Source organism: Cryptomeria japonica, chromosome 7 (genome assembly GCF_030272615.1).
Source record: "Cryptomeria japonica chromosome 7, Sugi_1.0, whole genome shotgun sequence".
NCBI lineage: Eukaryota > Viridiplantae > Streptophyta > Pinopsida > Cupressales > Cupressaceae > Cryptomeria > Cryptomeria japonica.
Genome location: NC_081411.1, coordinates 405,624,708 through 405,642,774, shown reverse-complemented (window position 1 = coordinate 405,642,774; position 18,067 = coordinate 405,624,708). Strand labels below are relative to the sequence as shown.

The following is an 18,067-nucleotide window of genomic DNA, read 5'->3' as shown; positions in this document are numbered from 1 at the left end:
AAGATTTGATATCATTCCTAGGCCTACCAATATTTGTGGATAATGAGCTCCACCGTACAAACTATAGTAGTTCTGCATTTAAAAAAATTTACACCTTTTTTGTCTAAAAAATCTTGAGACTTCCCATAATCTTCCCATAATTAGAAACAATCACTCCATAATGATGTTAAAAACAAATTAGAAACTATCACTCCATAATGATATTAGAAACAAATCTTGAGCCTTCCCCTTTCCTATGCTTTATTGCCACTTTTCTTTCCACGCAGAAAATCACTCAAAACTACATGAGATTTGCCATTTTTAAAGGACATGACATGAATTTTTTAAATGGGGATTGGAATAAGTGCACAGATTTTTTCAAACATACCTATTTTTTTAATCAGTGCAGCTATTTTACTTCTATGCTGCATGTCCCAGATTAATATGTTGTGGTTAAAAATAGTTTGAAAATGCATCATGTCAATGTTTCTAATTAAACCATGAAATACGATGCTGAAACAACACAAGCATGTCCCAGATTAATATGTTGTGGTTAAAAATAGTTTGAAAATGCATCATGTCAATGTTTCTAATTAAACCATGAAATACGATGCTGAAACAACACAAATTAGATTGTCTATTTCCAGAGCATCATAGCCGCTTTAGAAAAAATATACTAATATATAGAAAATTTCAAATGTTAAGTAAATATATCTCTGCAATTATATTCTTGTGGCCATTTATTTCGATAAAATTGTATCCGTTTGATGACCAACAATGAGGCTCTTACCTACTCCTTTTATCCAAGAAATAAATCATAAAAAATACATCAAATCAAACTTTGAATCTAGGAACTTCTGTCAGCTACTATTTCTAAACATGAAAAAGCATTTGAGTTTTTTTATTTCCACAATTTTATCAAGCTACTAAAAATGAAGATGCAACAGAGAATGCAAAAAATAGAGTAATGAAAGACAAAAACAAAGAGATCTTAGAAAGGAGGCCTTTTCTAGAACACGATCTTAGCATGGATGAATCTCTGCCTAGTTTGCTCCCATATGTGTTTGATGAAGTTAAATGGTTGTGCCTTGTCCCAACAGAGCCATCGCCTCTTGCATCTTCCCAACCTCCACGCAAATGCATGCAATAACAAATCTTTCATTAGATCTAAACCAACACATAATGGCTATTGGTCTACCCTCTAAGCCTTGGTGCCTAGGTTTGACCCTGTCTATTTTTCTATTGAAACAAATGAAAAATCAAAATGTAATAGCTATCTTGATGGTGCAATATCTATTTCCCAGCATTTTTAAAAAGAACTCACTGTAATAAATCTGTATAAGAGCAAAAAACAAAGACAACAACATTGTCAAACAATAAATTCATCCTACATGAGGCCACAAACTAAGGAGTCAAGCTTGGCTTCTACAATAAATTTGTAGATGCATTGGTTGTAGAGTGGCATAGGTTTAAATTCATACCACGTTGTGGAAATTCCTAGGTTTTTGAGGGTTGTATGACTACTTTAGCCCCTGGTATGCAATCTCCATTGAAATCTTCACTCAAATGAAAAATTTGAGAACAAAAGTATGGAATTTAAATCGCATTGCCTACTCCTCCACTACCCTGCCAACACGCTTTTGATATATAAATGAAATGTCATCTTTAGCCATATGTATCATGCATATTTATGATGCCCCCAACACAAAATTTTCAATTGGAGAATGCAAGTGCAAACCACAACCTCCCACAATTAACTCACTACCAGCCACATGCAAAATTGTAACAGCTCTGGCACAAAATATTCATGGCCAACCACATACAAATTTGTAACAACCTTTTTATTATTTTCTACATCTTGCAAACTAGTATGCAACCGTCAACTTTATCTAAAATTGATTTTTTTTTTATGGACAACTTGAATCCCATTGTAGGTCACCACTCGGAGAAATAAACTTAATCGTATAAATATTTCGTGTTGCAGGTTTTGGTGCTTCAATGAACAAAGCCACTAACAAAGTACATCTTATATTGATGCACATTCTTACAATGGTGCATTTTAGAATTTCCATCAGAAGCAATTCTTCGATCACCATTAGTTGAGTTAGAAAGCCAATACTATCAATCCATTTCATAGCGCAATGATTCTTCTTTTGTAACTTGGAAAAGTGAACATTTTACGGTGAATAATATAAATCAAACCACAAATATTTGAAAGTATAGTTCTCAGTTCATTAGGGCAACCTGCTAGAGGGAGGGGTCGAACCTCCGACCTTGTGGTTAATAGCCACATGCTCTAAAAAAACTGAGCTACTCCAGCGGACGTTGACTGACGTTTTACAAAATATTAAATGTTTTTAATTTTAAAATATCAGATGAAAATAAAATATATTCGCATTCTATTATGAATGAAGTTGCATTATCATCATATACAGTTACAGGTATTCTTCACACAAAAGAGCATGTTTAAGGCATCATGTTGTTGTTGTAGCATACGATCTTATGTCATTTATTAATTTACTTAGCAGCTTTCAACTTTTTCATGTGAAAGTACAATGGAAGATAAGTTTTTAGATCCTAAACTATCTTTTATTTATTCACATAAGCGACAACAATGAAACGAGTGTCGTACTCATTGAAATATATAAAATAATAAAATTTGGATTTTACAAATCTTTCAAATCAAATTTTGGTATCACAATTTTGAAGATGGTTTGAGATCTTAGAGAAGTTTTTTTAAAGTCTGCAAATGATTACTTTTTACCTTTTATCATTTAGTATTTAGGTTATGTCATATAGATTTCTTCAATAAAGTCACCATGTAGAAAAGCTATCTTCACATCCATTTGTTCAATCTTAAGATCAAAAGATGCTACAAATGTTAAGAATAAACAAATGGATTTTCGCTTGGTAATTGAAAAAAAATTCTTATCATAATTTTGATTTAGTTAACTTAGGAATGTCCTTTTACAATCAATCTAATCTTGTACTATTCAACTTTGTCATCTAAACCAAATTTCTTCTTGAAGACTCATTTGCAATCAATAGGATTTCCACCTTTCAGCAATTGAACTCCAAGCTATCATTCTTCTGTAAAGAAGGCATCTCATCATCAATGACCAAATTTTAGGACTCTTTATCATCCATCTCCATTTCTCAACTCATAGCTTAGGGCTCAATAGTGTTAGTAATCAAGGGAAAAATGCATATAAAATCAACCGAACTATATACCTCTTTCATTTTTTCCTCTATTGAGTGGATTTATTCAAAGTTTGAGGTGGAGGTTATTCTTTCAAACTCTTTGAGCAATCTATACAGGGATTTTAATCAAATCTATCCTCAACTTCTAGTTCAACCTTAGCTGCAGCTATCTCAATTTTTAGTTCTAATAGCATTGAGACTTTACACTCCCATCAAGTTGCTCAACTATATAAAAGAAGCCTTAAAATCTCTGAATATAACATTCAAGATCTCTCTTATATTATTTCACACCATCACTTGGCAATCAATGAAAGCACATTCGATTGTGGTATAATCCAAGTTTAACCTATTCTCCTTGGGTGCATGAGCATATGCACCACTATCAAATACTCAAAGCTGCTAGAGAGAAGGAATTTTATTTATTTAAAACTTAAAGGGGCTTTTATCCATAAGTGTTGATAAAGGAAACCTATTAATTAACACGTGATGATGACTACCTTTGCACATCATTTTTAATCCAAACTAATCCCATTGAACATACTCTTCACTCCCTTCATCAAATATCTATTATGTACTCTACAAAATTATTTTTCTATGTAGTGTACGTTTTTTAATTATGTTGAGCAATTCCACTCTCTTTACACAATCCATCAAATGAAATTGAACAATATTATCAATAATTCTTAACACCTTGATATTTATACTTATCTAATTTTCCACAAGAGCCTTAATATTTTTTAATTAACTAAAGACCTTAGATTTGTGCTTGAGAAAATACAACCAACTGTACCCCTAAGAGAAATCATCAATAAAAAATATAATATAGTGATTTTTCTAATAAAGGCACATCTACGAGACTAAACACATTACTATGAACAAGATCCAAAATCTCAAAATATGTTGGCAAGCTCAAACTAAATTAAATACAATTTTATTTTCAAAATTAAGAGAAAAATCAATTAACTCTTCTAAACAATTTCTTTTTACGGTCTTAAGACCCTTCTCACCAATTTGATCCATATGTTCACATACCACGTAACATAATCTTCTAATATCTTGATTTTTAAGATAAAAGCATGTTTGAAAACCCACCTCACATTTCCCCTTGCTACAAGTCTTATTGTGACTTGCATCATTGTTACAAGGCATGATATAGCTAATCCTTTTTTTTCTAAATATTGACCCTATATGTGTAGATACTAGAAATAACACTATTCTATGTACATTGAACAATGTAGGTGAGATAGCATTAAAGAAAAAAATAATCAATACATAAAATATTTCATATCTCAATATACATTTAAGTTTGCATTGCATCATATTAATACAAGCTCAAATAACAAATTGCATATCTCAATATACATTTAACGTTGCATTGCATCATATTAAGACAAGCTCAAATAACAAACTCCTTAATAGGTGTGTTGTTGAGCCTTATAATACATAATACTAGATAAGCAAATCAACTTTTACCCTGTCTAATTGAATAACATTGATTTGATAGAGATGTTTGATGAAATTCCTTAGTCCATCAATCATCAAGTTGGTTTTGATTAAAAGAATAATAGATTCTAATTTAAGAGCGCCCAAGTTGGAAGGGCATTTGTCAAACGATGCTCAAAAAATATTTGAATCGCATCAGTAAAGCCACTAAAATAAGTATAAATTAATTATTAGTAGACAGTTTGGCCGAGTGGTCTAGGTTGTGGGTTCAAATCCCACAATTGGCATACATGTAAGAAGGAAGCAAAGATAATATCATACATAACTATTCATCCATTTCAAATTAGTGTTTTGTTTAAATGTGAGTGAAGATATTGTCCACTATCCCATTATTTAAAATAAATTATTTATGTTTCTTCTCTCTCTTCTCCACAAACGCCTAGTTTTCTATACAATGTATAGGCTAATGTTTATTATAAATTGTATGGGCCAGTGTTTTGTATCCACTCTCTCAGCAAAGTCCAGCTCCACAGAGTTGTAATATGATATGAGATGTTTCAATCTATGGTGTTTATTTGGAATGAGCCAAAGCTCAGAGATAAGAGTTTGTAATCTTTGTTTTTTATCAATATAATTCTTACGATTGTTTCCTTTTATTTCTTCTCCCCCTTTAATCCTTCATCAAAAGAGATTTAAACATACAACTACAGATACAAATAGAGCACGCAGAAAATAATAACACAAAGATTACGTGCTCAACTGATCGTTTTGGCTGATCTACTCTGGTTTGGGAGGGAGTGGAAGAAATATTTAGGAAAGATGAATGGGGGCTTCACGCAAATAAATAAGTCTTGTCGGATAAGACAAATGGCATGAATATTCATAGCACAATTGATTCTTCAGTTAGCTACTAGTTAGAACATTTATTTCATTGGATTTCATTAAACAATTTAATTGCAGTGAAAACATGCAATCCTAAAATTCACATAATCAAGAATATGAGAAAATGCATTTCAATTTTGTTTACAAATTTGTTGTTGATTGAAATATAGTCTTCATTGGCATCCTCAACCCTACTACATTTGGTCACATTAACAAAATTAGGATGTCATTAGCATTTACGTAACATCAAGAAAATGTTATTAATTTACAGATAAACATATAAATAGACTGAGATTAACATAATATAGGGCAATTCAAGTTGATAAATCAATTTAAAAACAAATGCACATGGGAAATCTCACCTTCACCAAACATTGTTGCACGCACCCATCATGTTATCTTTTTTATTATGCGAGATGCATCTACAATGATATCAAAGTGTCCGTAAATAAAAATTAATTTTTGAAAAAAATTGACATGAAAATGACAAATAAATGCATGAAATATGTCATGTTTCAGCGTTTGTAGAGGTATTATTTTATTACTGCAAATAAAATAGAACCCTCGCCACTTGTCTCCAACTAAGTTCACAATTTTTTGCATGCAAGACTTTAAAGGATTTGTATTCTTGGTGTTATTTTTTAAATATAGGCATACTAGTTTTAAATTCTAACATACCAAAGTTTGGATTGACACCTCCGACCTTGTGGTTAACTCCAACAACAGAGCACCAAAGAACTTTCGAAAAAGATATGTAGGTTTAACTGATGCACATAACAAACTCAATGTTAGCATACTCCAAATAAGTCTTTTCTCTTGAAAAGTGTAGGACAAGCCTCTTCTTTTGAGGAGTAAATATTATACTTGTTTAGGTGACATTGTGTACAGTCAGCGTGCATATTAAAACATTTAAGGCTTTTCATGCTATCTACAACAAAGTTTGTCTAAGCTTATATGTTTCTCATACCCCCCCCCCATTTTTTTATATAGTTTTATAAGGCTAGCAGGCTAATTAATAAGTGGGGGGTTCAGCAGAAGCAATTCTTCGATCACCATTAGTTGAGTAAGAAAGCCAATACTATCAATCCATTTCACAGCGCAATGATTCTGCTTTTGTAACTTGGAAAAGTGAACATTTTACGGCGAATAATATAAATTAAACCACAAATATTTGAAAGTACAGTTTTCAGTTGAATAGGGCAACCCGCTAGAGGGAGGGGTCGAACCTTCGACCTTATGGTTAACAGCCACACGCTCTAACCAACTGAGCTACTCCAGCTGACGTTGTCTGACGTTTTACAAAACATTTAATGTTTTTAGTTTCAAAATATCAGATGAAAACAATATATATTTTCATTCTATTATGAATGAAGTTGCATTATCATCATATACAGTTTACAGGTATTCTTCACACAAAAGAGCATGTTTAAGGCATCATGTTGCTGTTCTAACATACAATCTTATGTCAGTTTCAACTTTTTCATGTGAAAGTATAATGGAAGATAAGTTTTTAGATCCTAAACTATCCATTTATTGATTCTAATAGAAAGCGACAATAATGAAATGAGTGTCATCCTCATTAAAATATATAAAATAATGCAATTTGGATTTTACAAATCTTTTGAATCAAATTTTGATATCACAATTTTGAAGATGGTTTGAGATCTTAGAGAGCTTTTTTCAAGTCTACAAATGATTACTTCTTACCTTTTATCATTTTGTATTTAGGTCATGTCATATAGATTTTTTCAATCAAGTCATCGTGTAGAAAAACTATCTTCACATCCAATTGTTCAATCTTAAGATCAAAAGATGCTACAAATGTTAAGAATAAACAAATGGATTTTTCCTTGGAAAAAAAATTCTTATCATAATTTTGATTTAGTTAACTTAGGGATATCCCTTTATAATAAATCTAGTCTTGTACTATTCAACTTTATCATCTACACCAAATTTCTTCCTGCAATTCTTCTATAAAGAAGTCATCTCACCATCACATCTCACCATCAATGACCAAACTTTAGGACTCTTTACCATCCATCTCCATTCTCAACTCATAGCTCAATGCTCAATAGTGTTAGTAATCAAGGAAAAAATGCATATAATATCAAGTGGTTTTTTCCTCTATTGAGTGGATTTCTTCAAAGTTTGAGGTGGAGGTTATTATTTCAAACTCTTTGAGCAATCTATACAAGGCTTTTCATCAAATCTATCCTAAACTTCTAGTTCAACCTTAGCTATAGCTATCTCAATTTTTAGTTCTAATTGCATTGAGACTTTACACTCCCATCAAGTTGCTCAACTATAAAAGAAGCCTTAATATCTCTAAATATAACATTCAAGATCTCTCTTATATTATTTAACACCATCACTTAGTAATCAATAAAAGCACATTTTATTGTGTTATAATCCAAGTTTAACTTATTCTCCTTGGGTGCATAAGCATATGCACCACTATCAAATACTCAAAGGTTCTAGAGAGAAGGAGTTTTAACTATTTAAAACTCAAAGGGGCTTTTATCCATAAGTGTTGATAAAGGAGATCTATTAATTAGCACGTGATGATGACTACCTTTGCAAATATTTTTTAATCCAAACCAACCCCATTGAACATACTCTTCACTCCCTTCATCAAATATTTATTATGCACTCTACAAAATTATATTTCTATGTAGTGTACATTTTTTTCTTATGTTATGCAATTCCACTCTCTTTACACAATCCATCAAATGAAATTGAACAATATTATCAATAATTCTTAACACCTTGATATTTATACTTATCTAATTTTCCACAAGAGCCTTTAAGATTTTTTAATTAACTAAAGACCTTATATTTGTGCTTGAGGAAATAGAGCCAAGTGGACCCCTAAGAGAAATCATGAATAAAAAAAATATAATATAGTGATTTTTCTAATAAAAGCACATCTACGAGACTAAACATATTACTATGAACAAAATAAAAAATCTCAAAAGATTTATGCAAGTTCAAGTTAAATTAAATACAATTTTATTTTTAAAATTAAAAGAAAAATCAATTAACTCTTCTAAACAATTTATTTTTATGATCTTAAGACCCTTCTCACCAATTTGATCCATATGCTCACATACCACAACATAATCTTCTAATAACTTGATTTCTAAGATAAAAAAATGTTTGGAAACCCACCTCACATTTCCCCTTGCCACAAGTCTTATTGTGACGTGCATCATTGTTACAAGGCATGATATAGCTTAAAAAAAAAATTCTAGGTAATTTTTTTTCTTCTACATATTGACCCTATATATATAGATACTAGAAATAACACTATTCTGTTACATTAAACAATGTAGGTGAGATAGCATTAAAGAGGAAAATAATCAATACATAAAATATTTTATATCTCAATATACATTTAACTTTGCAATGTATCATATTAAGAAAAGCTCAAATAAAAAACTCCTTAATAGGTGTGTTATTGATCCTTATAATGCATAATACTAGATAAGCAAATCAACTTTTACCGTGTCTAATTGAACAAGAGCTGCAAAGCAGTGAAGTTTCTGCCTAAGGATTGAGCGACTGAGTTTGTAGAAAGGAGATGGTTAATGTTTCAAACAATTGAAAACTGGAGAATGGTTGTCTTTATGAGTATATATCTCTGCATAATGTTTGTTAGATGTAGTTTAATTTATCTCTCTGAGAAGAATGTCAAGGATTCCCCCCAACAAGCTCAAATGTTTTCCTACCAGGGAAAATAATCATTTAGGTTGTGGAAGCAACAATGATTCACTCCAAGAAATTGAGACATGCGCCTTTCAATTTCATATTTCTCTTTGTTGTTTTGGTAATATAACCTATTTGAGATCAAATTGTAAACAATTGTTAACATGAATAATTATTTAGAACCATTTTGAACACAACAACAGAAATAGGGGAAAGAACCTACCTTATCATGCTCGCTGTCAAAGTCTTTCACCTTTGTTCGTCACCAAGCAAAAGAGTCAAGTCCAAATAAGCATATGTCAAGACGCCAATGAAACTATAATTTGTTTCCTTGTTATATATGTGGGACAATATGATACATTTGATTCTAAGTGGTAAGGTAATCACAAGAACAAGGACATACCTGTTTATTGCTATATTTTGCATTCAAAAAAGACATTTAAAACAAATTAGCCGAAAGCCCCAAAACAAGAAACCAAGCACAACAATTCCATTATGATATAACTATGAAATCTACAAGTTTTTTTTAAAATTTACGTTAAAAAAACCCTATCAACTTAGCAAGACTGAACATGCTAACACAAATATCACCATTTGTTCTAGCAACAACTCTTCTCTAAAATAGCTTAGACAAATAAACAATGTGGAGATCAGATAATAAATAGATTATTATCAAATATAATTAAAAATGTTGTATGTGCATTCAAATTTTAAATGTACTTTCCCAAATATTTAAAAAAACCATGAAACTTTTATAAACTTCTTCACTGCCAGCCAAATAAAAGATCTAATGAGTTGAATGATTGTTGATGATTTCTCTTTTGACATATCTAAAAATGATTGTGCTTCAGAAGGAAGTGAGGCCTTTGTAGACATATAAATTTATGTTATACAACTGGACATTACTAAAAAACAACTCCTACAGAATCTTCCACAATTAGCACAACCTTTTTTACAACATTTTTTGCTCATGTACGTATCTAAAATGGACTCGTAACTTCCATTCCATCACTAATTGTCAATCCTCCCATTTTATCAGGCTCGACAAAAAGGCAAAAAAATTCATTTTCAAATGACTTTGTCAAAGACTTGAATGATTTCCAAAGGGATGTATTAATATTGATATAAGCATCTACTCCATTACTAGCACAGCACAAAAAGGAATCTAGCGAATCCTTAACACTGAAAAATAAATTTTCAAAAGTTTTCTAGGCCACTCCTATAAAAAATTCAGCTAGATTCTTTGATTCTAAAAATGATTTTGAAATTGAGTCTACCTGTTCAATAGTTTCAATTCATTCATTATATATGGGAATTGATAAAGTTGATCTACTATCAAATGATTGATATATATGTTTTCTTCTTTTGGGCTTATCTTCTTTTATGACACATTTCTCATTCATTGAATGGTGTTTTTCCTTGCTCTTTTTAATGTGTTTGGTTTCTTTCTTCTGTTGTGTGTTCAACATATCTGATTTACAAGTTTTCTGGATCGTAAAGCACACTGAGCATTGATAGCATCTAATTACACAAGGCATAAAGTGTAAGATACTTTTGCGCTTCTATTGTGCATTGTACAATTTGAATGATGTCATCAAATCTGGTTAATTGTCTGGACTATTTGAGGCATGGTGATTGTTTTAAAATTCTCTTTAATTTAGTTAATTTATCCTTAGATTACTTTAAAACAAACAACTTCAAGTCTGCATAAATTGTCTAGACTATTTGAGGCTTTGTGGTTGTTTTAAAATTCTCTTTAATTTAGTTAATGTCCTTAGATTACTTTAAAACAAACAACTTCAAATCTGCATATGCACGAATGTATATGGGTAAAAGCATAAACCTGTGTCACACTTTTACAAAGGAAAAGGTTAACACAACAATAACTGTTCAATTTCGTCGCCATAAAAGTGTCATTTTCATTTTGAATTTGAAGATGATGTAAACTGATGAAATGTATAAAATTTGTTGAATTTTAAGTCTACTATTTTTTAAAAAAAATTTGTCAATAATTTATATGTTTTTTTTAGCTTTAAAGTCCATTTTTTTATTGCTGAAAAATGCTGAAAAATCAAGGGGTTTAGTTCACACCACAAAAGAAAATGTAAATCAACTTCTTTTTTTTTTATTTTGATATCCATTATAGATGACATATATATATAGTGCAGGAAAAAATTAATTAATTTTTGATGTATATTTTCTTTGTTATAGCATTTGGAAGTCGAATATGACAGAATTTGACGATTTGTGTCTCCCACCACAATTTGTCTATTCAATTTATGATAAGAAAAAAACTAAAAATACCCTTTTGGAGAAGACTCTCTCTTCTAGTGAACCATATTTTTTCAAAAAATTTTGAATTAATTCGATATTTTGTTTTGTTTTTCAAACCAACCTGCTATAGAATAAAAAATACCTAGTCGTAGTATTTTTAACTTTTTATATATTAAATGTAATCAAAACATTATAAAAATTATATGAGTAGAATCGTGACTTCGATCTCTACAAAAAGGTATTTTTTTTTTTTTAATAATTTTAATTTACCTATTGAATTTTATTGCAGAAGTGACAAGTTTAAGAAAATCATCATTTTTGTTGATGTGGCTCCCACTTGGCATTCCACATAGACAGTTCTAGCCAGAAGGGTTCCAACCGGAACTATTCAAAATATTTTTGAGTTTCTATAGTGCAATTTATTGAAAGGATAGAAACATTCCAATTGAAAGCGTTCCAGCCAGAACGTTTCCGGCTAGAAATCCATTGTCATGCAAGTCTGCAATGCAGGGTGTGCAATTTCCGTCATTATAGCATGCATATGAAAAATTTGAACCTTTTCAAAGAAATGCCCCAGTAAAATATGGTCTCATCTCTGAATCTTTTTAAAGAAATGCCTCAACCATATGTCATATCATGGAATGTGATGGTTGCAAGCTATGCTCAAAATGGATTGATTGTTCCTTGTGGTGTATTATACTATAATCTTTCATAAGAGAAACCGATAAATTTTTAATTATTGAGTGTTAAAAAATAATTTTGTAAGTTTATGATTGGAAGATGTAGAGGCCTTACATTTCAGCATGCAAGAGAATGCATGACTATCCAAGGGCTAACAAAACAAACAAGCATGCTGGAGCTTTCATTTATGGGGTTTAGCATACCTGCAGGAGGCTACACGTAATAAATCTTGGTGGCCAAGTGGCATTTTCAGTGTAGTTCACGTGTCTTGACTCTGCTATCAGCATGGTGGCTAAGTGGCATTTGTAATGCAGCTCACATGTTTTGACTCTGTTATCATTGCTTTCCAGTTTGTATACTTGTGAGGGAGCTCAAGATCAAAGCAATACGTTTGGAAATGATCATTTTGTTTCCTGCAAGCTTTGCCCATGAAATACAGTCATCACCACTTTTGCTAGTGTTTGTTGCAGAATGAGCTAATAAATCCTTTTTTCCTACAATTGGTGAGTTCATCAAGCCTTGTTAATTGTAATGTGACCTTGAATGTAATTTCACTTTTTCATACTCATAAATATTATTTCTTTCAGATGGATCTAATTGTCTTTGTATGTAACTCCAATCATAGCTCTTGCAACTGCATCTTTCCCACTAGGAGCTATTGGAGGTGTAGTAGTTGGCCATGGTGTTGCTACCTTGGTACTTCAATCATTCTAAAAGGTGTTTTATTGCAAATAATTGAATGAATAATCTATTATGATTTTGCAATAATCATTTTAAATGCATACGAATGTCAGTGCATAAAATTTAAAATAAAAATATTTTATCATTTTTGTTGTATTTTATCATTATTGGATATAATACAAATCTCATCCCTATCCTCGACACATATGGAATGTATCATATGAAAATAACTAGCAGTAAAGATACAAAAATGAGGTGAAAGCTTCATGTAAGAAATCATGATTTGAAGATTAATAGGAAAGGATCTTGGTTTAATTTCATTCTCAATTTGCCCAGAAATTCCAATCAAATCATCATTGACTAAAATGTTTCCATTGGAAGATTTAAGTGCTTGAGAAAAGTTTGTATTATTGTTCAGAAAAAGGGCAGATCATGAGATGTTGATAATTTTTGTCAACAGTTATTACCTTCACCGCACTCCACATTACATAGTAGCTTAAAATTAGTTATGCTCCAATATTTATATTAGAAGGCGTTCATAAAATGTTTCCCAAGGAGAATAGGAAATGCACTGGCTATTTTCTTACCTTCATATAGGATCTTTTCTAGTATTTTCATAGTCTTATTCAATCGATGGGTCCAGTGAACTTCTCACCACTTGACCTCCAAGAATTTTTGCACCTACAAGGTGCTAGGTGGTACCAATGATTCTGGGCTTGGTTTGTTTCTATTAGGGCTTTTCAAATTCCCATGCCATGCATTTTCCTTGTATTGGTGATACTTTTATATTTATTGAGAGTTTTGGAAGTGGGTGTTTCGTCAGGGTTGTGGGTATTTTATCATGATCATAGTAGGATGTGATTTTTGTCTTTATTTCCTAGCAAAGATTCATCAAAAGAGCGTGACATTGATGGGAACTTGATATTGAAGCTTTGAGCAAGTTTTTACTCTTATGTTGATGATGCATGCTCATCCAGGAAGACCAACTGCATAAGATCAGGCTCTCTAGGTAGCTCTTATCTACTCATGCTACTGCAGGCACCACAAAGTCTGACAACTGTAATAGGAAATGGGGCTGAAATCCAACAATTTATAGATATAATTATTATAATTCCTGGACTCATTTATGCCTTCTTTGAATTAGCTTCTTTCTCTAGATTTGTAACTTGTTTCCATTTTGACATCTAATATAGACATAAGCACTTTGTTAATAAAAATTGGGATATGTAGGTATGATCAGCTTTTACCTAGTTTACAATAGCTTTCTAGAGATGCATCTTTATCATTTCATGGCATTGAAGGTTTAATTGTTGGAATTGACTGCTCTCCCTAGGTAAAAAGTATATGTACTTTTATTGTCTGAATTCTACAAGCAAAATGTGAAAGCATACATAAGGCAAGTGAACTTTTTGGCAAAATCCCTAGACTTGATGTGGTCTCATGGAATTCAATGATTGCAAGATATTTGCAAAAAGGGTTTGTAGAAGAAGCCTTGAAAGTTTTAAGCAAATGCAACTGGCTAGTGTAAAGCCAAACTACACAACCTTTTCCAGCATCATCTCGGCCTGTGCAAAAATGGGGAGCTTTGGAAGAGGGGATGGAAATCCATCAAAATATAATCAAAAATCAATTTTGTCAGATGTTGTAATTGCAAATACCCTGATAGACATGTATGCAAAATGTCGAAGCATACACAAATCTCGTCAACTATTTCACAACATGCCTCAACAAGATGTGATTTCATCGAGAACAATGATTGTAGGATATGCACAAAATGAGTTTGTTGTAGAAGCTTTACAAATTTTTAAGCAAATGCAATTGGCAGGTGTTAAGCCAAACTCTACAACCTTTGCCAACATCCTTCCAGTCTGCCAAAATGGGAGATTTGGAACAGGGTATGCACATCCATCAAAGCATAATAGAAAACATTTTTTTGTCAGATGTCATGGTTATGAATGCCCTGATAGACATGTATGCCAAATGTGGAAGAATAAAAAAAGCATACGAACTATTTGAAAAACTGCCTGAATGAGATGTGGTCTCATAGAATGTAATGATAGCAGGATATGCACAAACAGACATTACTATACAGAAGGGTCTGTGATGCGGGGTGTGCAATTTCCATCATTATAGCATGCGTATGAAAAATTTGAAGCTTTTCAAAGAAATGCCCCAGTAAAATATGGTCTCATCTCTAAATCTTTTTAAAGAAATGCCTCAACTAGATGTCATGTCACGAAATGTGATGGTTGCAGACATTCAGAATATTTTAGCATGTAAATATTAGAGTGAATGTATTTGAAACCAACTTTCAACTACATAAAATCATTGAAAACATTCATAAAAAATTAATAATCATACAAAATGTGCAATGTTTCTAAGTATTCATGAATAAATATTTATAAACCCTAGATGTATAGTTGTTGAGATTCATAGAAATCAAACAATATTTCTCACATAATTCACTAGAATAGTTGTAACTGATTTTATAGAAAAACCTGGTTTCTAAGTACCAGGACTTTCACCCATTGTCACCGAGTAGGAGTATCAAGTAGTGAAATTGTAAATGATGCGTAATAAAAGTAAAACTAATCAAATTATCTACCCTTTTAACCCCCACTGTCGTGGAAACTCTGCCCATATCCCAGATTCAAATGTCTTTATTTAACACAGGTTGAAAACATTGACAAAGAGATAGAAGTAAAGAAAACTGAGTCATACCCGAAACATCATCTGTAGCATCAAGAACCACATCGTATCTATAAAATATTGCCTTGCAAGTTAGCTTGTAGTCTCCCTTACTCTGCCACAGGCCTTGGTGAACATAATGATCAGAAGCTGAAATGTGACGAACGGTATCGGGCATAAGAGCGATGGCCAAATCCGCCACTTCATCAGTCAACACATCACGAGAATAGACCACCGCAATGTTGTGCTGCCTGCACTTGGCCAAATCAACCTTATCCACTTCAACGCTGCTGGTGGCCACAATCTCCAAACAAGGAAGAGAATCGATCAGCTCTGCATTAATCTCATCATTTCTGCCGCATACCACGCCTCTTATAGATTGAGAGTGCTCTGTCAAAAAAGCTTCTCGATCTTCGATATCTTCACTCACTATTGTGAAGGAAATTGGTGTCCAGGTAGGACGCACAGCTATTGCCCATCCCATACATACAGAAAAACAGTAAAATCTGCCTATAAAACCCACCAAAGCTACACGTCTGCACCTCCATGCCGTATGGCTTCAACCCCAAATGCCAACTTCTTGCAAGGGACGCTAACCGAGAGCTCCTGGTTTGACGGCCCTGCTTTACAGTTTTCTTGCATTGGGCTCTGCACTGTCTCTGTCTCCGCCATCTACAGAATGCCAAACACTCCAGCCCTGCAGGCACCAGCTAAAGCCTGCCTCGTTCCGTGTGAAGACAACTATATCGCTCTCGAAATATAATCCAATGAGATGGGATAAAATTCATTCATCAATACATTTGTACTAAAAATTGTTCACATCAAACAATTAAAACATTGCAAAATAAGGAACAACGGAAACCAAAAATTATATACACGCAATGTGATTGGCAGGATAACGAATGCCCTCGACAATAGTTTCTTAAAGGGGGCAGGAACTAATAAACTATTTGAGGGGTCTTCACTACTAATTAAGAATACTATTATCAAAGAAAACTGTGGCATATAAAAAGCTTAAAGCATTTAGTAAAGCAATCGAATATCTCAAGCATAGACTTTTGTTGACAGAAGGCAAAGGAATCTGTGCAATTCAGTCGTCCACAAAATATATTCCTGCCAAAGACAAGTGCCGGATACACACCTTCTAGTTGAAAAGCACTTAATGCTTCGATCACAGATATATTTCTACCAAACAAATAAGTGCTTCCCTGGGATCTACCCTGTACTCTAACTATTTTCTCTTTACTGGATAAGTGATTTGTTATCTAATTGGCGAGTGGCATATTCAGGTAAAATTCTGTATCCTAATTACTCAGAATGTGTGACAAGATTAGCTGTAAAACATGGATGGGTACATCTCATATCCATTCAAAAAATAGGAAGAATATGACATATCTCGTTGAAGCTTCTGTTGAACATTAAACAGTTACTCTTTTTCGTACTGTTGCACAAGATGTTTCATTGGAATGTAAAGCAACAATAATATGCGTTCAATATCCTCTAGTTATGCCATTTGGTATGTAGTTACTTTATGCAAACGTGAATTGAACAATTCAAGACATAGAGATGACTTCAACAGATAGCGTATAACATTCCCTTTGAATCTACAGCAACAATATGGTATTGTAGCATGCTTCATCCTCACGTATTGTTATGTTATAGAAAGTAAATTCTGAATTTAAAATAATCATAACAAAAATGTCTAATGATGATTCAATGACTTGCCGTGAAAATTAGAATTTCTTAAATTGTTGATGAAAATGTTAATGAAAACGAGTGATTTTGGGCATACTAATAGCAAGTGATTGCAAATGCTAAAGTAATGCTCAATATTCTTTATACCTAATTTTTTTGAGTCTTAAAGTAATTTTTCTTAACCGTTATCCAATAATAAAGAAAAATTCTTTGGGAGAATATTTGAAGTATATCACCTGGTACCAATTTTAAAGTTATTTGATTCCAGAAAGAATGAAAAAGCCTCTGCAAATAGGTGAACATCATAACTGGTGGATTCCTTTAGCTGTACGGAAAATGAGAAGCAGCATTCATGAATTTCACGGGAACCACAGATATAAAGCACAGGCACAAGATATATTCCCAGATTTTGATTACAGAAGCACGTATGATATATAGCTCACATGACTCTTCACTCATCGATCCGGATTTTGACTTTGAATATGCCACTCGTCCTATCGATATAAACTGCAAGTCTTCCAACCACTGCTCAAGGCAGGTTCGCCGCAGTTAGCAAAGAGACAGTGAAGACTAGTAGCCGGCAATTCTCCTTTGGCAGTATAGTATATTTCTGAAACACGTATCCTGCCAAAGGAGAATTGCCGGCTACTGCTCTTCCACAAATATCAGCCCAAAAAAGTCCCCAATCAGCTAACTTGTTGTGGAAATTTTGGTAAGTACAAAATTGAATTTTGAGTTTTTGAATTTTGAGGTTTGAATCTACAACTAAAAAAATAAATAAAGTAAATTCTATAGTTGCATATATCATCTAATGTGTCAAACATGTGATATATAAATC

At 32.4% G+C, this 18,067-nt stretch overlaps 2 non-coding genes across 2 annotated transcripts; both read right to left on the bottom strand.

Annotated features, from left to right (window-relative positions):
* Positions 1 to 2,224: 2,224 nt before the first annotated feature.
* Positions 2,225 to 2,299, bottom strand: TRNAN-AUU (transfer RNA asparagine (anticodon AUU)). The gene has a single exon. It is a non-coding gene; the product is annotated as a tRNA-Asn (tRNA).
* A 4,411-nt stretch (positions 2,300 to 6,710) lies between these two features.
* TRNAN-GUU (transfer RNA asparagine (anticodon GUU)) lies at positions 6,711 to 6,784 on the bottom strand. The gene has a single exon. It is a non-coding gene; the product is annotated as a tRNA-Asn (tRNA).
* Positions 6,785 to 18,067: the final 11,283 nt, after the last annotated feature.